Genomic DNA, 24,254 nt, shown 5'->3' on the forward strand with positions numbered 1-24,254 from the left:
TTCAATTATTTGAACATTTGCACTGCTACATTATAAAGTTTGTAGTTTTTGGAGGTGCTGGTGTAGTTTCCACCAGTAGCCTATATAGGCATAATGAGTTTTTTCGATTCTGGTTATTTGTATTACAGTCTAACTCTAACATATTAAAGATGAATTGCTTAAGAATAGATGTCCATCGTGGTGGCACTAATAACTACATTTCATTTAGCAGTGCAATTTGCATCTTCATAAGGTTAAAGGTATATTCAGGTATCGAAAAAAAGGAGTATGTTTCTGTTGTATTTTTATTCTTTAAAAACTATTAAAATATATCGCATTTATCAGGGTATAAAACAGCTGTCAGTTAATGTTTACACTAACTTTCAAATCAGCAAATCAAAAAACCGCTCAAACACATTTTTTCCACATGTCGAAAACGGTTTGCAAAAATGCAAAATATGGAAGGGGGTTCCGGTTGACTTATCATTTCAGTGATGCGCTTGACGAAACTGACCACACCTTGCCATGGTCAATTGCCAATGTACTTCGTCAAGAATATTGATTAGTCTGCATAAAGCTGAAGGCTGACTTCGCAGATGCAAATTACATATTAACAAAAATGAACCAATGTGTCACGTGAGTTTCTATAAAACTACAAATAAATTTTCCACCAAATCCTTCCTAACAACCAAAATTTCAAAAATTAAAGGTCTATAAATTTAAATTCTTTATAAAATAAATCCAAAAGTTCCATTGCAATAGTTCTGTTACATTTGGTTGAGTGCGAGTTTATACAGCATTGTGCTAAAATTAGAATCTATAACAAATGCTTGATTTCTGAAGGTTGACTAATTGCAATGTAATAATTGTGCTGTGAAATAACTAATTAACTAACTTGTTTTCATTTTCTTGGTATTTCTATGTTTGTGCACTAACCTTTACCTATTAATTGAATTCATCACAGCGATGAAGATATCTACACATACGTAAGCATTCTTCCAGGTTTCAACGTGTGCTGTACAGATATCACTTCGACCATTCATCACCAGACCATCAACTTTGAACGAATGTTGGGGTCAATAAGAACAATATCGCAGTGTAATTTTATTATCATATTTGCTGCACAAGTGTTGCTTCAGCAAACTGACACAGACTTTCTTTATTCAACATAAAATTTGGTTATTTTAAATATGCTTTTCGTTTTCATTTATTTAAAAAGTTTTGGTAGCTCACAGATATGATAGCTTTTCTTGATAGCTTTTCTGCTTTGTAAATATTAACATTTTCCATGGCGTTTACCTGCATATGATGACTGTTAAAACTTTGCAAGGAATGAGGTTTCTCATTCTGATGATTGTGAGCCTAAGCTTCTATGTCAATTTATTTCACGTTGACAAGACGGCGGCGACTATGACATAACTCATAGTGTTGTTATCTTCTTTTCATTCACGTGTGACTTCAATTTGCACTCATGCCGTATTTGCTATTTTATCAATGCCATCCATTTATAAAAAATAAAATAAACTTGTTCAACTACCAAACATGTCTGCTTTGCGTAAATATGAAAACTTGGTTATGTCTGTTGACATAAAAATGCCTTTAACTTTTATTAGCAGGCTATAACGTAAAAGTTAAGAGTCAATTTGAATGAATTGTAAGTAGAAGTCTATACAATATACTGCAGGGTGTATCAAACACTTGAAAAATGCACACTGTGATGTGGTGCTTTTTTCCAAATATTTGTAATGATTTACTATTCAGACTGAACTTAACAACAGATACGACAAATAACAAACACTATTTCAATCATTCGGTCATCGCATTTAATTCATTGAAACAAAGTCTACCTGCTCAACAATCATCGTTTTCTTTTTTTCTATGTTAAGTGGGTTTTATTTTTGCACAACACGCTTCTGTTTTGTCATGAGTCACATTCAACCCATTTCAGTATTAGATTTGATAAATCGGAAATGCAGTTTTGTGCAAAACGTAACTAACGTTGTGCTTGAAATGTCGGACAATCATAATTCTCATGCGATTATACCAGTTGGCAGGGCCGGATTTAGCTGATGGGGGGCCCGGGGCACTTTTTGATCGGGGGGCCTCCGTGTAAAAAAATTTTTCGCGCCTAAGGCGCGAAAAACCACCTCTACGTCTACACTACCATTAATCCAGCACTGTACAGCATTTTGCAGAAACTTTAAAGACTGAAAGGAAAAATAACAACACAAAACACACATTTTTTCCACGTAGGGGGGCCCTTCAAAAGTCGGGGGGCCGGGGCACCTGCCCCCTCTGCCCCCCCCGCTAAATCCGGGCCTGCCAGTTGGTGAAAGATTGGAAATTTTTTCGAAGGTGCCTCCTGGTACCGCTGTTGAGTAGGATACGCAAAAATACTTTGCTAAATTTGCAATGTTTTCAAAGACCAATTCCTGAAACTTGATATTCTTCTAGTTCCTACGTTACAGTCTTGCAACCAACAATGGAACTGAATTTAAAAAACTCCCCGATATTTTTTTTTTTCAAAGAACCGACTTCGGATACACAAACATACTTATGACTCCATAGCTTTACCTTGCAGTAGACCAAATTTCCTTTCTAATTCTGATTAACCACGTGCCTCGTGTTGAGAATCAATGGGCTAGAGTGCCCACTAGACATTTAATCTCGTAGTCACTTTGCATTCAATGTCCAATGAAGTGATGTAAAGTTCAAGATATTCAGTCATCATGTAGTTTACTTACAAGCGGCAGCTGACATCTTCAACAAGCTTTTCAGGTAGGCCTGCTGTTTTGCGTCAAAAAGTTAAACAGGTCATTTGCTGCAAAAACACTTTATTTATAGGTTGTGACTACATTTTGACAGATTTTAATGCTTTGCAAGCATGTCTTTTAATGTACTTTAGTCACACAGTTAAGAAAATTCTTCAAACACAACATAATTTTTTCTGTTATTCTATTTTTTAAACACGAAAATCACAACTATGTGGGCTACACAGTTCTTACAAAATGGAAAAATTAAATACATGGCCAAGAGACGTAGAGAACTTCTTTGATCGTATCAGCGCTTATGATCAGTCAAAGACAATATATTTCTAGTTCAGTGTAGCGCATTTTGTGAGATGTGCAATGCAGGATAAATTCGAAATAACATTTAACCTACAGGTAGCAAATGAAGTAAATTTAAATAAGAAACTGCACTCTACATTTAAATAATGTAAGGAAATGATCACAAAAGAAATATTGACAAAGGAATTTATAACCATCGATTGATGTGGATTGTGAAGTAGGCTATACACCCAAATGCAAGGCTGCGATGTTATGCAGTTGCCTAGCCTTCAATATATAAGATACTCAATAACTTATTCATGATGTACAACATGTTCTTTATAAACAACTCATGTTTAGCTCGATAAAGAAATGCCCTCTAACGCAGATGTGTCGAACTGTTTTGCGAAACTAAACAACTGTTGTTTTGTTTTATCCAGGTTTATGCTTAGTTGTTAAAGGTTTAGATTTAATTTAAAAGGAGGAGGGTAATCTTGGCGTCCAACAGGCTTAAACAGCGTCTTGGGAAGAGGTAACCTCCTATCTCGATAGGTGTCAAACCGCGTCCTTCCGTGTCTCGGACAATCACTGTAACCAGTGGTTGAATTCACGTTTAAACCGGAAGCAAACGTTTGTAAAATGTTGTTTTTGATACAAATGCCGTTTTCAGCATATAGAAACATAAAGATAGGTTTCTATGGTTATCTTAACGAAGAGGATGACCTGGGCTCATGACCTTTAGCTAGCGACACCTTTTACCGTCAACACCAGACAGACGAAAAAAATTTTTTTTGCAATAGGCTTGTTTCAGACATTCCTATTGTTATTAGATTCAAAAATACAAATAGTTTATTGTATTTTTCACTGTAACATAGACAACGGAATATGCAAAGTAACCACGAAAAAAAATCGACAATGCACGGCTAGCGTAGAAGATGCACTGATAGATTATGATTAAGAAACGTAGGCTACAGGATATTTACAGTACTAGACAATTGAAACCAGTCGGCGTTCGTGCACACGCTGAGAACCATGTGTACCTCTCACTTCTAATTTATCAAGGCTTATAAAGTTTTTTATGCTCAGGAAGTGTTGCATATTGTGTTTCAAAGAAACATAGTTTCCTTGAATTTTCATTGGGTTTGGACTCAGAGCAAGCGGAAGCAAAAAGTCTATCAGAAACTAAACATGGCAGATAATTTCAAACTGGCGTTCTATTTCGCAGGATGTCTTTTACTTTTGACTAAAGGTAAATGCAATAAGTCGAATAGCCTTCACTGTCAGATAGTCCACCCCGATAGCTCAGTTGGTAAAGCGCTCGTCTTTGTACACGAGCAAACCTCAAGATCAAGCGGCATTGGTTCGATTCTCGGGATGTGCACTTGAGCAGCACATTCCAAGAACGGAAAAAATAATTCACAAACAACGGAAGCTTCACTCTGTCAATCTTGGTGACAGGGCAGCGAAATTTTTTTCCCACGAGATTTCTGTCTCATTGATTCTAGTCACTCTAAAACAGGGGTTCCCAAACTTTCTGTTCATCGGTACCCTTTGGTCAATTTATAGATTCGCTCGTGTACCCCCAAAATTTTCTCATAATTTTGGCTTTAGAAAGTTTAGATATTGCAACAAATTAACAGTAAAGCTGCATTAGAAGACTGCATACATGATATTTTGTACCAATCAAAGCACACAAAGTTATTCATAACAATGCAATCCAAAGTTAAACAAACACTACAATCAATCAAACAAACAATATATCGGCTGAATAAGCCCAGCAATCCTAGCTAATGTGATGACTGAGATTAAAAGTTATGGAATGAATATCCTTATACTTAATCTAATGTACCCCTTGAAAAGTCGAAATGTAGGGGAGATGCAGGACCTATTATACAGAAGGACCTATTATACAGTGCTGTATTTTCTTTACTTCAAAATAAATGTTTTCGGTTTTTATGGTTTTGAATCGAGATTTTAGTCCAACTAAGTTGTATGAAGTTTCGTGTGATAAAAGCTTTCGGTTCAAGAGAAACATAGGATTTTCCATTTTGGGGTCAAAATGTAAATTTTTGGAAGTTCAGCAATAAGGCAATAAATTTTGTTATTAAAGCTCTTTGCAAAAGTTTGCATTTATTTACGGTTGTGTGGTGATTAAGCTAGGTTGTCACAAAATTTCAGAGTGATTGCTTGTGTAGATACTTTTGTATTAACTAAGAAATAAAAATGATTCCTTGAAGGACCTATTATACAGTAACGTCCAGGACCTATTATACAATGAGTTAAGGCACTTGAAGAATTAACTTTTGTATGTTTTAAAATTAAGCCTTACTTTTCTAGCAACATTATATTACACGTAAGCTCCAAAAGTCATTTCAACAAAAATAGTGAATTTTGGCCGTGGTGGAAAAGAGTTTAACACCCCCTTTATGAAGACGCCTCTCCCCCAATTAAGAGCTATTGATGTAATGCTAATCGATCTTACTTTGGCAATTAAAGTGTTTATAAACACTAAGTATTATTATTTCACATTTGTATGTGCTTGTTTTTGATATGAAAGTGAAAAAACATGTTTTGTTTTTCAATGTTCGCTTGTGTATAATAGGTCCTGCAGGGGCAGGACCTATTATACACTCTTCAAAAAAGTTTGTATAAGCTCTAACTTCACAAAATTAAATTCGATTATCAAGATATTTATACAGTCAATAACCATTGACCTTGGCCGTATTCTGTAAAAAACTTGTCTAATTTTGATGTGAGCTGAAGAAATGAGAGCAAAAAAGAAAAAAATGTATAATAGGTCCTGCATCTCCCCTACCCCTGGGGGTACATGCACCCCAGTTTGGGAACCCCTGTTCTAAAAGTAAGATTTTCCGAAAGTGTTTTGAGAGATTGATTGATTCAGATTGCGAAATAACTATTTGCCAATGAAATTCTGCAATGATAATAAAATATAAGCTTTCCCTAACCCTACTTTTTTTGAAAAGCTCTTGTGCACCGCAAAAATTAATTTAAAGAAAAAAAAAAGTTTGACTTCGACGGACGTCGAACCCTCGTTCTCACAATCACTAGGCAGAGGATGAAACCACTGAACCAACCGTGTCAAGGAGAAAATGTTGCATTCACACGGTTTTAATACAAACTTTTACCAAAATATGTAAATGAGACAGAAATCTCGTGGGAAAAAAATTTCGCGACCGGGCATGCGTCAGTGGTTCGAAACCTCTACAAGTATGCGAAACTCCAAACGTTTAGCTTTCCCAGTCCGAAGATCCAATCAATGTAAGACGAGTGCAAAATGTTCTTTACAAGATAGTACCCAACCGTCAAGTGACATCAAGCATTGAAGTTTTAAGAAGTTTCTAGAATTTATCTTGATAAGTTGATTAACACACAAATCTCCATTTTCAGTGAGTTGTATTCCAATAAATTGTAAAAAAGCCTGCACCGGAATAACATACATGTTTGTCCGAGAGCTTCCACCCTGCTACTGCTTTAGTAATCTTGACGATCTCAAGCTAACAGGTGAAGAATAACTTATTTTATTATGAAGTAAAATGGTATTGATTGCAAAAACAGTATTCATACTATACAGTATTTGGTTTTTTGTTTTGTGTTTATGATGTAGGGCTAATCACATTATAAACCAACTTCTGCTTTGCAAGAATTGGTTGTGACCCGATCTGCCGATCTGTGATATAACACCGCTCCACCAGCACCAGAACCAAAGGCACTAACCGCTCATCCACTGAGTCGGTTTACAAAGTTTTTGATGCTACGTTTTTGCTGATGATATAGTATTTCGCAGACGAACAGATTGAATGGACAACAAGACCTGAAGGTGTTACTTGGAGTTTATTGAAAGGAGGATCCATGATTTCAGCAAAGTGGGATAAAGAAAAACTAAATGGAAGTTTTTATAGAATTCCTTTCTTTTTTTCCAATGATATAGGTAAATGAACCTTGTCTGACCTGTTTAATAAACTATAGGCTAGCAGGAATGATTTGACGTGCAATGGAGATTGGCTTACGCAAGAAATTAATCGACAGTGCCATAATATCTAGCTTACTTAACATGAAAATGGTCTCTCTTTTCTTATAAGTTTTGTTAAAGGTATATGTATGCATGACAAGGTGATTTTGTAGGCTTACACTACGGCTAATTTTGCCCCACAATTGTCTAAACTACAAGGCAATCGTAGTTTCCACTGGAATGGTACTGTTCGTCTTGCAGACTACAGGCCACTGCAAACAAAAATTATTTTCAGTGATATGACAGCGTTGTGCCGCATATAATTAATCAAGTCATACAAAGCAAATAAAAATCGATGACATATATCGTAAAATCTTTTCCATCAGCAGTTATAGCTTTTGCCATATTAATAAACCAATACCTCCAACCGGCTCCCGGTAACTTGAGTCACAGCTCACAAATACTTTTACCACTGGAATTTCTTTCTCACAGACAATCGCCCAAACCACATGCTCGCCATCAACAAAGCATTGTCGGTTGTAAATGCACTGACTTGCTTAAGATTTGAACCGGCTGTCCTTGGTGACAGAGACAAAATAAAATTTAGTTACGGAAGTGATTGCTCGTCTAGAGTTGGAAGAAGTGGAGGAACACAGGAGGTTTTGTTTCTTTAAAAAACTGTTTTGAGTTAACATTGAACCTCATTGTATCCTTCAGCTGTAATGTAGGCTACTCTTAAATTGTCTATTTTAATATTAGAGCTTGTTATTCGTTAGAGTAGGCCTACAGGCCTGGGTTGTTTTAAAAGTTATCTTGTCGCTAATCTGCTTTATTTAGCTCAGCTCAAACTTTTATAGTTGTGGCCCTGTTAAAGTAAACTTCCAAACCCAGACCCCCGCTCACCCCTACCCCGGTGATGAAACTTTGAAATGTATTTATACTTTTATAAATCTTTCATAGTAGATCAGAAAATGATGTTGGGAATCATATGCACCAGACTAACCTTTCTAAAGCAATGTCACAGCACAGAGCTTTTTAAAGACCTACGTTTCATTTTCGTTTTAGGTATCTTTGGGAAAGAATTGCGATTCTCCGGGAACAGTTCTTCATGAAGTTATGCACGCTCTTGGGTTCTGGCACGAACAATCCAGACACGACAGAGACGATTATGTTGAAATATTATACGAAAACCTCAAACTAGGTTTTTTCTTCTTTTTTTGTTATGAATTATTATTTTTCGATCATTCACTTTTTAAAGCATTATAAACTCGGCGTTTTAAACAACAAGATTTATTCTCTTCTAAAGATGTTAACATTTAAAATAATAATAGACGATAAAACGTTTGGTCTGATCATACAGTATTTCATGACTGACACATTTCAAAAAGTAAAGTGCTGATTTCCTCCATTCTAACTGACACATCTCTTTATGGATTACCGTACTAATCTTTTCCGATGGTGGAAAATTTAGATTAAGTGTCCTGCCAAAAACACAGCCGCATGCTGTTGAGCAGTATCGAACAGGCGCCCTATCGAACGTCGTACCTGGGCTCTGACCAGTCAGATATGCAGCCTACACTAATCATTGTTATTACAGGAACGCAGAGCAACTTTTTCAAGAAACCTGAAAGGGAAATACAAACGTTTGGCTCACCTTATGACTATCATTCATTAATGCAGTACGATTCTTTTGCTTTCTCAAAAAATTCCCAACCAACTTTAGTGAAAACGTAAGCTACCATATAAACGGCTTCTAACCTAAGTAAAAGTATTCTAGAGGTAGTCAAGAATTTGCAAAAGCTATTGGTTAAACATCATTATGTTTTTGTTCATTGAGAATAAAAAGGTTTCATGGTCAATGTTAAACAGCTTTTCTAATCTTTTCCCTTTAGCTCAAGTCCGCCCCCTTAGCTCAGTGGTTACGCACCCGGCTCAAGATCACGCGGCGCTGGTTCGACTCTCAGGGTGTGCGCTTAAGCAACTCATTTCAGGACTGCTCTCCATTCAGCGGCATCTAGTGAATGGAATAATTCCCCGGCAACAATCAGAAACTTCACTCTGCCAATCTCGATAACCAGTCCTGCGTCAAAAGCCTCTACAAGTATGCAAAACTACCAGGAATAACCTATCAAGGCTTTGTCAGTCCGAGGATAAAGATTCAAATAAACAAACTTTTTAAACGTCAGAAAAGGTCTCGAATGTTTTTGCATAACACTGCAACAGGAATAAAATGAAAATGATCAATTGTGAAAGATGTATGGACGAAAGGATGATTTCTTACATTCCGTATATCATGCAATCTGTATCACGCAATATGACATTTATAAATGTATTTTGTACGACACAGATGTTGATAGATAAACAAGCCTTTATATTACAAGTGTAGATGCAATCGACCTGTTTTAGCCGCATGCTACTGGTTCGCTGTGGTGGTAGGCTAGTGGTTTGTCTCCAGTTTTTGAAACACAGGTTCCTAGTCATGTGCAATGACGAATGACCAGGAAACTGTGTTCCAAAAGCTGGTGACAAACCACTACCCCACAGCGAACCCGCAGCACCAGGTTAAAAAAAGGTCGTTTCTATCTACACTTGTGAGATAAACAAAGATCATGCTGCTGAAAGCGAAAGCCAATTGACAGTATTATACAAGCTTTTATAAATATGTGTTTTTTTTTTATATCTATTGCAGAGGAACAAGAGAGCTAATCAGCAGACAGAGGTTCATGCTCTCAAAACAAGATCAGTATCAACTACGAGCAATGTATAAATGTGAAGAGACGCGAGGAATCCCTGAAACTACTGACTGCATGCACCCTCTTGATAGAGGAGTCAGTTATAGAGGACGTATAGCTACAACTGCGTCAGGTATACCCTGTCAGCGATGGGATTCCATGTCACCACATGAGCATATCATGTGAGTTCATCTACTTTGCATGTTTGTTCTTTACAATACAACGCATCAGTGTGTTATCTTGAAAAGGAACTCAATGATTCTTGTAGCTACTAAGACAAGGATGAAATTTCTTATTAGGTCAATTGTGACCTACATTGCACCTTGGCGATGCACGTGCCTCAACAACACAATTGTAATGTCATTATGTGACATGAAGTAACATGTAACACGTGTAACATGTATGTGACATGAAAAGTGTTTTTTATGTGGACTCATATGCACTTTTTAGATAGAGTACCGTATAAAGTGCATATAGGTTACGTGATTTAGGTGCATACTTTTTGGCCCAAGTCAATGACACGTTTGTAAAATACAAACAAATAGAACAAGTGAAGATATTTGTTTCTTATAATGATATGACAATTATGTTGTAACAATTCACTGGGTATAGTTACATTTCAAAAGCAATTGTCAAGCTGTTCTATGCCCATTACATCGCTGGAAATACATTATGTTGAATTCTATTGCAGCACTCCAGATGCCATTACTGGGTCAGGTTTGAAGAAGAACTACTGTAGAAATCCAGACGTAGATGATAGGCCATGGTGCTACACGATGTCTAATGATGTAGACTGGGAATATTGTGATATACCTATCTGTGCAAACCCAGGTAGATAAAGTGTCAATGAATAATAAGCGAAAATGTCCGATTGGCATATACAAAAGCTCCCTTATCACAAATCAATTAAATTTAAATGCTACTTTTCAGTGTCCATGTTGTGAAGTGTTGATTGCTGTTGGTTTACAGCTGGAGCAGTGTATTGTTGTTGTAGAGGTAGTGTATCTAATCTAGTATAAGTTAATGAAGTAGGCCTAACTCTAAGTAAAACAATATTATTCTCCATACTAAGATCTGCAGAAACAAAAAAATACCCAAAACTTAAACATATGATGTTGTTATTCTTATCTTGTTGTTTCAATAACTTTTTTTTTCTAAAAGTTATGTGTCAACCATTAATGTATTTTATTAGTACCTTCTCTGACAAACCCTAAGCCTCTTACCAGTAAGCCTGGGTTTTGGACACAATTAAACGAATGGGGAGATTGTAGCGCCACTTGTGGAAATGGCACCAAACTGCGGTATGTAACCCTTCATGCAACATATAGGGCTTCATACAACACATAGCTCTTCATACAACATATAGCTCTTCATATAAAATATAGCGCTTCATACAACATATAGCGCTTTATGCAACATATAGCTCTTCATGCAACATATAGCGCTTCATGCAACAAATAGCGTTTCATGCAACATATAGCGCTTCATGCAACATATAGCGTTTCATGCAACATATAGCGTTTCATGCAACATATAGCGCTTCATGCAACATATAGCGCTTCATGCAACATATAGCGCTTCATGCAAATCAACGTAGATTATTAACAAATATTTTTTGTAACTACTATTAGAACAAGAATATGTATGGGAAGCACACCAGGCTCAGAGACTTGCCCTGGCAAACATTGGGAACGTACAACATGCTCCGATTTGAAACCCTGCGGCACCAAAAGTAAAATTTCAGGTCAATACAACAAAATAAATTAATTTAGTACGATATATGAATAATTGAATATTGTATATAAGGAGTTCATCATACCTCACACTGCAAACTTTCTCAAAACTCAAAAGTTTTCGAAAAATAAAATTTGACTGAATGGTTTATTGCCATACTTGTCTGTATGTCTTGTGTGACCGTGCTATAGCTATTTACTAGCACGGTTATAGTCTTCGCTATAGTAGGCCTACAGTACTAGGCCTATTCATTGCCTTGCTAATGTAGATTCAACTATTTATTACAAAATGTGAGATGTTTAAAAAGAACAACAAAGGTGGCAAACTTTTCAATCTTATATGCTTTGCATAAAATAGTTTTAAAATAATTCCACACAGAACTGAGAACCTAACTCAGTCTTTCTACCAAATTCGGATTTAAAGTCAAACTAGAAAAACGGTTAAAGACTTCTAAGAAAAAAAATATGAAGCTATATGATCAGAAATTTTACCAGTAATGGCAAAAGAGAAAAATTTCAATATTGAGAAAGTTTTTGCAATTCTTGTCTTTTAATAATTAAGAATGCAAACGGCTTTACTGCAAAAGTACTTCTCAAACAATAACCTAAGCATACGATGGGTCATTTTTCATTCAGAAAAATATTTTAACTACCAACAATATTTTAGGTAGAAAAATACTAAGGTTTAACGTCATGGGAAGATGCTAACCATATTAACAACTAATGAAAATAGTTTTCAATAACAGCATTCAAGCTAAGAAGAAATCTAAACGAAAGAAAATCAATTAAAATAATTTTGGAGCAAATACATTGTGCCTGCATTAGACTTTCATCAATCAGACAAAGATTTCATTGCTCCAACTTCACATTTTTCTGAATGCAGTTGTAATTGATAGAAATCACCCAACTTAAAGTTACAAAAGGAAAGATTGAAAAAAACGCAAACGCAAACCTGCAATCACTTCTTGGTGAACTCGAGCAAAAATCATTCGAGTTTAGAGTCTTGTATGTAAAACTGGACTTCTGCAGTCACCGCCTCGGCCAACGCTGTTGTGTTTTTAGGAATTTGGAACAGTTGGTCTCATTGGTCGTCATGTTCAGCGTCATGTGGAGTTTCTGGTAAGAAATACAAAGTGAGAACTTGCACTGATCAAATCTGTAAAGGCAAAGTTATCAAAAAGGAAACATGCAACGGAGAAAGTTGCGTTGCCGGTTTGTGGATGAATTCTGTAACCTTTCAAAATAGTTTTTCATATGTACTTACACCAATAATTGCTTTCAATTTGTGATTTTTAGTGTTGTTTCAAAGCCCAAAACCATTATTGCGGGAATGGTTGGCAATCTATTTATCTCAATCTAACTTAGCCTAACGACATCAAAGAAACAAAAAAAAAAATCGATTTTTTTCGAAATAATGCTGGATCCCACTCTTGTCTCGTCAAAACGAAGTAATTAACTAGGCCTACATTGCTACAAAACTAAGAACTCATGGCTTTGAAAACAAGAAATATGAAAAAATTACTACCGTATTGTAAAATAATTAAATTCATTTGTACTAAACTTTTCCCTTGTGTAATATTGGGGAGCATAGCTACTGCTTAGCTTTGTCACTGCTTGCAGTGCATTTCATAGTCGGCAATCTCAGCATCGTGTGTGTGGTATTGCATAACTGCGTTCTATTAGCATGGTAGCAATATTATACCACCACATTGACTCAGTGGCGTAGCTAGGGAATGCTAGGGAATGTGCCGCCCGGGGCGGATTTAGATTTTGCCGCCCCTTCAAAAAATGCGTTTTTTATCAGATTATAATCAAAATCAAAAATCGTAGTCTGAAAGTGCCGCCCGGAGCGGTCCGCCCCCCCTGCCCCCCTAGCTACGTCATTGAATTGACTGCATGACGTAGAAATTAACCGTATTTCAAATGTGGATCTTAAGAAAGTACGTCATATAGGCTAACTAGAAAATATACGCAACTGAATTGCAAAAGAACTCCTTGCAAGAAAGAAAAGTTCCTTTATTGTGCAAATTATAATATTAACAGTGTTTTTTTTAAAGGTGTTTTTGGGGACCGAAACGGTCCCCCAAATTTCTCCAGCGGCTTCCCAAAATTTGGACTTGCAACTACAGTAGAAAAGTAATGGTTGTTTCTCGCTATGTCTTGTCGATAATACGAATATAGCCTACGATCAATAGTTCACGTCCGGAAAAAAAATAAGTGGAGGTACAGCTAACAGCTGAATCAAAGAGTTATTCACAAAAGAAGTGCACCTTCGATACTCGTCAATGTTTATTTCTGATTTATGGCGCATAATGATCAGTTTTTACGTGTGGAAACATAACAAGCCGAAGCCAACAAGCACACTTTGTTTGATTGTGCAGCAAACTTGTTTGGCGGCCGTGTTGGGCAAGCTGTTTGGTCGCTGTCACAATCATTTAAGCTGTGCCTTGTCGAATAATTCATTTGATGTTGCGTTGATTGTATGTAGTTATCAGTGACGATCGGTGAGGGAAAGCAAGGAAAGCAGTGCTTACCTGAGCGAAAACTATGCAAAATATAATGACTGAATTCTAGGTTTACTTCTTATTATTTTTATCACGTCTATTTTAACTTGAAAATTACTGTGTTCGTGACTAGAATTACTCGTAACGCTTGTGAGTAGTCTAAGTCCTCACCAAACCGCAGAGATGTACGCAGGCCCGCAACCAGCAAATATTTTCGGGGGGGGCATTTAATTTTTATCAAAGAACAAACAATAAAATGATGCATTGTGACATTTTTATGTTAATGTCCACAAACAAAATCGTTAGCATGGCTTCCAACCAGCGTAGCCTACTTTCGGTTTCGATAGTCTACACCAGTGATGGCGTAGCCAGGAAAAAAAAATTGGAGGGGCCAAATATTTGATGAATTGAAGAGAACGACAAAGTGTTTGATTTAAGACATCGCCACCTGATGTGCAGTGGCGTATCCTGGTGGGTTAAGCAAGGGGAAGCAATGAAACTGGTGGGGGTGAGAGCGTGCCGAACGCACGCGTATTCTAGGGGCGTCCGGGGGCATGCTCCCACGGAAATTTTTTGCAAAATTACACTCAAATAATGGATTATAGCGCTTTCTGGAAACACTTTTAGGATAATATTTGTATGAAATTTATTAGCAGATAAACAGCTATTAACTTATTAAAGGTAGCTCTTACACACGAACGGGCAAAATCTGCGGATAAAATTAGAGAACACCAAAAACTTAGCTACACAAAAACCCAACAGAGTAAGCCATTCTGAAATTGCTTCCACAAATTAGTTAAAAGAAACGTAAATCGAGTAAATTTTGCGCGATTTACAATTTGCAAAATTTATTGGTGTCTTTCTGTGTGTCTAAAACAGCGGTTCTCAACCAGTGGGCCATGGCTCACTGGTGGGCCATAGAAGCATTTTGATGTGGGCCACAGACATATTTTAAAAATTGAAAGATTTATTGAAACATTTTGTTTCATTTTGTCATTATAGTCAATTTTACACTTGTGTGTTTGTTTAGTTACAATGAATGATGCTGCTGTTTTTAGCTACAAAGTGGCAATCATCATTCTATCTAATTATTGCAACATAGGCTACAGTACAGTTTTACATCAACTCAGTTTTTACAACACTGTATGATGTAATAGACTACTACTTTGTGGTTACAATTAAGCCATCTTTATAAGCGGTAGCCTTGTTGAACTTCTGCAGATCCGCGTTTTTAGTACGTGCAGCATTTTGTTTTGTGGATTATTTTGGGGAGAAATTGACAATACAGTATTTGAAGCTTTAAGTTTGATAAAAATTACATTCAGTATGCAGCCTACATCAATTTTTGATAACAGAGAAGAAAAAGGACAATGCGTATTATGTTGTAAGGTTCTTAGTCATCCAAATTACAAGGAGAAGGATGAAGATGTGAATTTTTTTTAATGAAAAGAAGATACTGTGAAGCGTCAGCGCCTGGATTTAACAAGGGGATTCCAGCAACATTCTAAAGGCAATGTTCTGCTGCTTTTGTTTATAAACCTGTTTTGTAATTTTTTTCTTACATAAAAACTGAATGGGCCACAGAACTTTTATGCAAACAAAAATGGGCCACGAAAGAAAAAAGGTTGAGAACCACTGGTCTAAAACAAGTACTTGTGGTGTTCATAGCCAGATGTCTTGAAAAACGTTATAAATTTCTACAAATTTTATTATATTTTCAACAAAGCGCTCAACTTCGGAATTCAAGCTTTGAAAATTTGGGGGGGGGCATGGCCCCTTTCGCCCCCCCCTGGCTACGCCTATGGTCTACACTCTACAGTATGGCTGTACGTGTACGACGTACGTCTATTCATAGTAGGCTACATTTCATACTGCATAGAACGCTGAAAATTTTTTCAAAAAATTTCGGGGGGGGCAAATGCCCCCAATGCCCCCCCCTGGTTGCGGGCTTGGATGTACGTATACGCTACAAATTCTACACCGCAGACTTGCGGCGTAGACTTTTTGTTTACGCTAACGCTTACGGCCACATTTTTTTGGATAGTTTGCGCTTGAGGCTACGCCGTAAAGTTTTCGCGGTTTTTTAGCGCATAGCGTCAACGCATAGCCTACTTTTTAATGTCTTTTTTTTTGCTACAACACGCCAATACCTTCCAGCGCTGCAGTTGAAAGAATGTTTAGCAAAATGTCAGATGAACACTTTCAGATGCTTGTGTTTCTTCGTGGAAATTCAAAATAAAACTTGTTTGTTTCGAGTGGTTTATACCGTGTGCACTCCAGTATGCACAATCAAAATACAGAATACAACAGTCTCACAAGTAAATAGTTTCAACTATCTGGGTTCTGTAGTCACTTCGAATGGTCGATGCTGGAGCGATGTAAAATCACGAATTGCACAATCCAAACAAGCGTTCATCAAAATGGCCAAAATACTGAAATCTAACTCAATCTCTATAAACACTAGAATAAGAATTTTGCATGTGTACATTTGGTCAGTTCTGCTATATAGCTGTGAATCCTGGACTGTATGCCCACAGATAGAAAAGAAGATCAACAGTGCTGAAATTTGGTTTATTCGAAGAATGATGGGAATTAACTGGATAGATAAGATCACTAACGAAGAAGTGTGGAGACTTCCGGGTGCACCCCTGGCGTCCTCATCACAACTATCAAAAAAAGGCAAATGACATTTATCGGGCATGTCTACCGCAAACGCGGAATTGAACACTCGGCAATGATGGGGGACTTCCTGGTCAGAGGCACCGGGGTCTTCCACGTTTGGAAATATTCAAAAATCTTACAACATGGGCAAAACAAAATTTTGAAAACCTAATTAGAACTATGGACAATCGATCGTTGTGGAGACTCGCGGTAGCCGACGCCTTATTCAGGCATGGCCGATGATGATGATGATGATACCGTGTGAATGTTTGGTACCTAGCAAACAAAATGAGTTAACGCTAGTGTATGCGCTGACGCTAGTGTATGCAACTTTTTTTACAAGTTACGTTGACGCATACGGCGTATGGTTTTTCGAACGTTTGCGTTTACGCTGACGGCGTCAATATTTTTTGTATGCGCGTACATCACTGCCAAACCGAATGTCTTGCTTATAAATGCCAATTAACACAAACGCTCCTGTCAGAAACAACCACTGAGGCTTCAGGGATATCAACTTGCAAAGTTGCTTTCCCCACGTCCAAAAACGTCAAAAAACGCCTTCGTTTTATCTAATCCTCACTCGTTTTGCAAAACGTCACCAGCTGCTTAGCCAATCAGATGTGTTATGGTTAGAGTTGCTTTCCCAGTGACGTCAATGCGGCTAGACTAACTCGTCATATGCACAGAATGGTCTCTCGTCACGGTACACAGCACAGCATCATAAAGGCGAAAAGATTGTTGCTGTTTTTTGATGTCTCCTCGCCATGTACTTTAGCCTACTAGCTTTCATAGTCATGCCTTTGCCCTTTTTACAGCGTTGATATAACGTTACTTCGCCAATGAACGTTCAGGTGCGGATGCAATATTTAGTTTGTTAAGCTTCTATACGCAGGAGGCAATCTTATCCAGCTTTTTGTACAAATTGCTTGCGGTTGCAATGTTTAGGCCTAAGTGTTAGTTTTTGTAGTGTAAGCCTAACTGAATATCTGAGAATGAACATTCATGACGAATTAAATATTTAGACAACTATTATTCCATGTCTAACATTGGATTTTGGTCCTGCAACGTTAAAATTAAGATTGTTCATGACTTCTAAACATTAAATGGATGTATGATCACGACATAGGCGAAGCACAATTTGACAAATTTTTATTTTTGATTTGTTTTGGAAATGCTCTCAGAGCGCACCAAATTGGAAGTGTTTTTCAAAAATGTCTGGGGGAGGCCCCCCAGATCCCCCGCTGGAAGTGTTGCCTTCGGAAACACGCCTTCGGGCTTCGCCCGACGGTTACGCCCTTCGTGCCTACTACCTTGCTGCAACATATTTCCAAGTTGCTTTCCCAAACGGTTTAAGCCACCGAACGTCACTGGTAGTTATGGCTATTTTTTGGTATTTAAATGAAACACTTGCGGTCTCTTAAAACTACTTAGCGGTCACCCAAACCAAACCTTAAAAAAAAACTGAATGTTGATATTGTTGATAAAAGACGATTCGATTAGTATTAATGGTAAAGTATCGACGCCTTACTTTCAGATAATAATAGCAACTGTTTTGATGAAAATGATTTGGACTCTTACAGAGGAAGAATCTCCGTGGCCAGCAATGGAAAGCGTTGTCTCAAATGGAAGAAAATAGACAGGTACAAGCACAAAGAAAAACACGATTTACATTTCCAAAACGAGTCCAAATTAAATGTGTGATGTTTTTTGTGTTATCAAACATAAAAAGTGTGTCATCTTTGAGCCGCACCAGGCATCAGCTGCCATGACGATTTTTTTTTCTTAATTTCATGATTCATAAAACAACACGCATGGAGATGGAGATAGCGCTTACGACAAAACTAGTTTTGGCTACATTTCTTTTAAATCAAAAACGAGCCAGGGTACATAGTAGCCTAGTGGTGGAATCAGAAGTTTTACTCGTTTTTCTTTAGTCTACAGACAGATTTTCCAAACAGCAACTTGATTCGCAACTTCTGCAGAAATCCGACAAAAGATAAATTTGGCCCATACTGCTATGTCTGGAAAAGATCAAAAGCTGTTAAGAAGTACTGCGATATTTCACGCTGTCAATATCCAGGTACTGTATAGTACCATAACGATTGATTGGTGATTGTATAAGTTGCCAGCAAGTCATACGAAGTGTAGCCATTTGATGACAAAACTTGTGAAATTCCAGACGCTAAATGGACAGAATTCGGTAAATGGTCTTCCTGTACAGTCAGTTGCGGTTCAGGCTTACGTTACCGGATAAGAACATGCAGAGACGGAGCTGTCGGCCAAGGATCATGCATTGGAAGCGTGATTAGGGTCTCCTCATGCAATGCTCAGAAATGCGTCGGTGAGAAGCAGCACATAATGACAACATAATTATTCTTTCAAATTGTTTTTATTGCAACTTATCGATCTTGTGTGAGTGAAAAAGTTTCGCCATTTTTCAACTTCAATAGTATGACTGCAAATTAAACCAGAACAATCCGACAAGCTTAAGTCTACATTTGAAGTTGAAATTCGCCAAGTAATGTCTTCTATGTTGCCAAGTGCTGAAAGCGTCTACAAACGCTCGAAAAGATGTTAGTTCGACACCGCTCTAGAGCAAGAGTCTGTATCGTGGCAAGACACCGTCCTGATGACAGGCCGAAATATTGTAAAGTTTGAGTCGCTGACTCGACAACTATACATCCTACTTTCCTGCTCTGATTCTAACTCTCTGACGTGAGAGATCTGTAATTTGCAATGTAGGCTACTGTTATCACAACAAGCTTAAAATAAAATTGATAATGATTTATTTTAAAATTTAACCTTATTTCAACCAACTACTTTATAGGTGAAAACGAAGCAGATGAGACAGGAGAAAATAATATTCCACCTGCAATCATCCCTGTTTTTCCATCACCTAGTGAGGGAGTAGGTTGTGCCGACATTGAAAACCCGCAAGCTTACAGAGGAACGGCATCAACAACATATGCAGGGTTGAAGTGTCAAGAGTGGACCTCTCAGTATCCTAAATCTCATCATTATGTGTGAGCTTTTGTTCGTATGGATTTACGATATAAATTTGAAAAATTAATTTTTCTTAAGTTTGCAAAACAAACAAAATAGTTTATGTACATTTGGCAATGTGGCATATTTCTTATAGACAGATAACATCAACATGCTTGCATACTGTAAAATAATTAAGCTTTTGATATTTTAATGCTTTTTCATTTGTTTTAATAACTTAGTTTATAATTTGTCACAAAAGTCAATGGTGCTATTGAACTTGAACTCCTTTTATTTTGTCCAAATGATTCTATACTTGTAGCCTATATTTTTTGCTGCAGAACAATGAGCCAATTTAACGCATCTGGCCTCTCGAACAACTATTGTCGTGCTCCAGAAAACAGAGACAAATGGCCCTGGTGCTACGTTGTGTCGTATGACTTCAGAACACAGCCTTGTGACGTGCCAATGTGTGACCCAGGTATGAGCGCCAACCGGTAGCCTTACACATTTTTTTGATACTCTCAATGTAGGCCTACTATAGAAACCAGGAATACCAGACAAGAGGATATTTGACTAAAACGCTAAAGTTATGTGGTTTGCCAAGAAAGGAGTCGTCTGCAGCGTGGCATGTTTTTGAGTTAAGGAAGACAAAGAAATGAAGGTTCAACGTGGAATGTGCTGCACAAACAGTTCTAAATAACTGTTTTGGCAGCAGTTTTATGAAGTTGACAGGTTGATTTAAAACATGTTTATGAAAAATATGAATGGTTCGGTCCAGCGTAGATTTGAATAAAATGCTGTGAAGTTAGTTGTCAGCTGTACCAAGCTTCAACTGAGACTACTGAAAGTGAATTATTCTTAATAATTAAATGAGAGTTTTGTCAATTGTGTTATGTTAACTGATGTGAAGCTATAAGATTCATGAGTGCTGTTTTTCACTATTTTTGTGACATTGCATCATAGCCTAAGTAATGTACGTTAATATAGTTTATTCTATTTTCAGCAGATCACTGTTGTTTGATATTTTGAATAAAGTTGCATTAATAGTGAATGCATGTTCTGCGCCAGGATGCAAATATGGTTAGCCTACAAGTCCACTGAGACAAATGCTTAGTATGTGATGTTTATAAGTATCCTAAAAATAAACTTTTCAGCAAACATGAGTTCGAACAATTCCTTGTAAATTGGACAGTTAATGATCTGTCTGTGAAAAGCATTTTCATGCAAATGACATAAAATTAGTTACTACTGATCAACAAAAATTCCTGATATAGATACTCATAAATATCTTTTTTCACTTTCAGTCGAACCCAAGCCGGAGATCGGATGCTTTGACAGGAACAGTGGTGAACGATATAAAGGTAGTTGGTCGACCACTATGACTGGTCATGCGTGCCAACGGTGGGATGCTAACTATCCTCACTCACACAACACGTAGTAAGTTAATATTCATCACTAGGGTGTGGGGGTATTAACGTGACAGAATGCAACTTACAAGTAGGGCCGTTTTAACCGCTTTTTGTACCCTCCGGCCTGGGGGGGGGGCACGGTTGATTAGGGGCCTACATTTTAGTCTTCTCAATGTTTTTTGACTGTTTAAAGATAAAAAAAAATACCACAGAACCTCAATAATCAATAGCTTAAATCATGTAAGGCCGCATTTACTGCTTTCCAACCCCCACTCCGACTGAGGGTCGATCTTTGCTTTGGGGCCCACTCATGTTTAGTTCGTGCAGCGTTTTTCAACTTGTACTACCTGTAACATTTAATATGTACTTTTTTTCCATTTAAGTAGAATTTTATCGCTCGCTTCCCTCGTTCAATCACATGTTCACGTCAGCGATATTGGGCATGCATAGATGGAGATTAAGGGGGTGAAAATTGTTTGTGTCCTAAAAAAACTATCAAAATGATGCAATATCCCGAAGTAAACACCGCTCAGTGCTCACCCTAGCTAATTAATCATTAAATTGATTAATTTCAATGTGAATCGAGATAGGTTATGAAGTGAAATTTTCAGATAAATTTTCGAAGTTGTAGCCTGCTGAAAGGCTACACCACACTTTGCTATACAAACTTTCAAGAAATAAATTATTGAAATCCTTCTGTGGTCGTGAATACATTTTTTTTTTTGAAATGGTAAGCTAACTTAAATCTTAAACAAAACTTCTACGCCAATCCAATTTTAATCAATTTGTTTACATACAAAGTGCGTGCATCTTGATAGAAAAAAAGATTATTACTCTTAAAAATGCCTATTAAGTAACTAAAACAAGATTACGGGGGCGAGCCCTCCACACTCTGCTTTTACTTTTCCAGACATTAAGTTTTGCATTGTTCATTTATGTTATAAATGTTGCTTTCTGAAAACTCTGGTACTTCTCCAACTTTTTTCTAGATCCACCGCTCCGTTGTCGGCATAGCCTATTAACTGTTTTGTTCTAGAAAATCTTAAGAGTTGTTTACTCTTTGCTGAAATGATAAAAGTAAATTTTTTTCCCACATTGGAAGAATTTGCGGCCCTAAACGTTTTCTGGTTCTACTTTTAAGAGCGATCACTTAACATAAGGGCCCACTAGTGGATTTCGGGAGGGAGGCGAGATGATGCTCACAAGGCCCTGCATGCAAGGCTACTTTTTAGTGAGTGTTCAAGACCATTTCAAAAACCTGAAAATCTCTGAGAAGCATGAGATTCAGAAAAAATGCGTTTGTTTTCTTTTTCATAATGCAGAAACACCTGAATTAATTTCAAAGGGATAGCCTACTTGCTTGGTACCGGCTTAACTTGTGCTCTCAAGGCTTGTCTATAAGGAGTGTTGTAAAAATTGCGCAATACAAAATGATCGTGCATGTCTTGACTTCTCGGAACAATTTTCCTTTGGGCAAAGTGAATTTTTTCCTGGTCCTTAATTCGAATCAAATAAGTTTGCGAACAAACAAAAGGGTTATCCTGAGTCAAAATTTCGCTTTAAAAATATTTAGAATAGTTATGTTTTATAGGCTAGCCTATCTCTAAGCCCTACTAAATGAACGTAAATCTGAAAAATATAGTACGGAGCTGAGCACTTTGAATTTTAGAGAGCTTAAGTCTGCGTTCTAAGATTTTGTGATGAAGAAACTTCAATTCTATGCCAAGCGAAAAAATAAACTAGAATCACTTGCATTAAAACAAATTTATTTTATAATCTAAAGAAATATTTGCATGATATTCACGATACTTTTGTATATTTCACCCTTACTCACTAGTTAAGTACGGTACGCTCAAAGAATAATTCAGTGAAACATGAAAACTTGAAATTTACAATAATAAATTGGTCCAAATTATTTGGCAAGAATTTTAAAAAGGTGTAATCGAATACGCCATGATGCAATTTTTCTGCACTTCTTCAACATCGCGTTTGTTGCAGCAAGCCGTACAATCTCCGGAATCAAGGAATTGGAGCGCACAACTACTGTAGAAACCCCGATGGTGATGTATTACCCTGGTGCATATCTACTGACCCAGAGACATTTTGGGAATATTTGCAACGTTCCGCTTTGCTGAGCTTCATCATTGGAATTGTGGCTTGATATTGCTTGTCAGTGATAGTACCGTTTAATCACTTCCGTAGTTTACGACTTTGGAAAATGTTTAAATAAGCAATAAAAAGAGGAAAGAGCTGGTTGATTTTGCAATTAATATGTGTAGGCCTAATTTACTTTTTTGATTTCTGATATTTACATGCATCTTATCACCTTTTCCAATTCGCTTATGTATGCTGGAAGGTCGAAAAAAATCGTAACATCTGTTAAAACTTTTCATTCAACTTTACCCATCGTTGTGAAAATTAATTGGAATAAAAAATAAAAAAGCGAAGTTCGTGCTATCAAGTGTCCTGCCAAGATACAGCTCCGTGCTCTTTGTAGACGTCGAGATCAGATCTTTACCGGATTTGGACTAGATGAAGTGGTTGTCTTGGTTGGTACATTGAATATAAGAAAGTTATAAAAGATAAATCAAAGATAATTTTTATAGGGGTTTAGTAATTTTCTAGTCAAATTTAGGCCTACTTGCTTCGTAGGCCTACGAAACAAATATTCGTAGGCCTATCGCTTAAAAAAGCCATTCTACTACATCGTTCGGTAGATATGACCAACAAAGATCCACAAAACGTAATATACGTGTTGCGTGTAGATTAGACCACAGTTTCTCTTCTACTGAACAATTCTTTTAGATACCGTAATCTCCATCGGTGTACGATTTTCCACGCTTAACAATATGTTAAACTTAGGCTGTGGGCCGAGTCTGAAAATTCGTTAGTTGAGTTGCACCCCCCCTGTAGACAATACTTTCTTGATATGGTTCGATAGAGTAATTTTTACTGAGTCCAAAACAAAAAAGTTCAAGCAAAAACCTGTGTTCGCTAAAAAGATATTAGACTTGGAAGATATTAAAAAGAACGCGGATGAACACACTTACAGGCACTACTTCTATATGACGCTTCATGATTCGGCGCAAGCGATTGGCTGGCAACACCTCGATTACACCCACTTGTCGTACATTTAACGCATCGGTGCGCACATAACCTAGCAACGATCAAAGCGAAGTCAGGACTGCATGAAAGTTGGTTTGGTAGCAGTAGTTTCGCATTTTTCTTGCCTGT

At 37.1% G+C, this 24,254-nt stretch overlaps 1 pseudogene; it reads left to right on the top strand.

The window, feature by feature from the left end:
* Window positions 1-6,484: 6,484 nt before the first annotated feature.
* On the top strand, window positions 6,485-23,155 carry LOC145787177 (plasminogen-like; annotated as a pseudogene).
* The last annotated feature ends 1,099 nt before the right edge of the window (window positions 23,156-24,254 follow it).

Source organism: Aplidium turbinatum, chromosome 18, assembly GCF_918807975.1.
Source record: "Aplidium turbinatum chromosome 18, kaAplTurb1.1, whole genome shotgun sequence".
Lineage (NCBI taxonomy): Eukaryota > Metazoa > Chordata > Ascidiacea > Aplousobranchia > Polyclinidae > Aplidium > Aplidium turbinatum.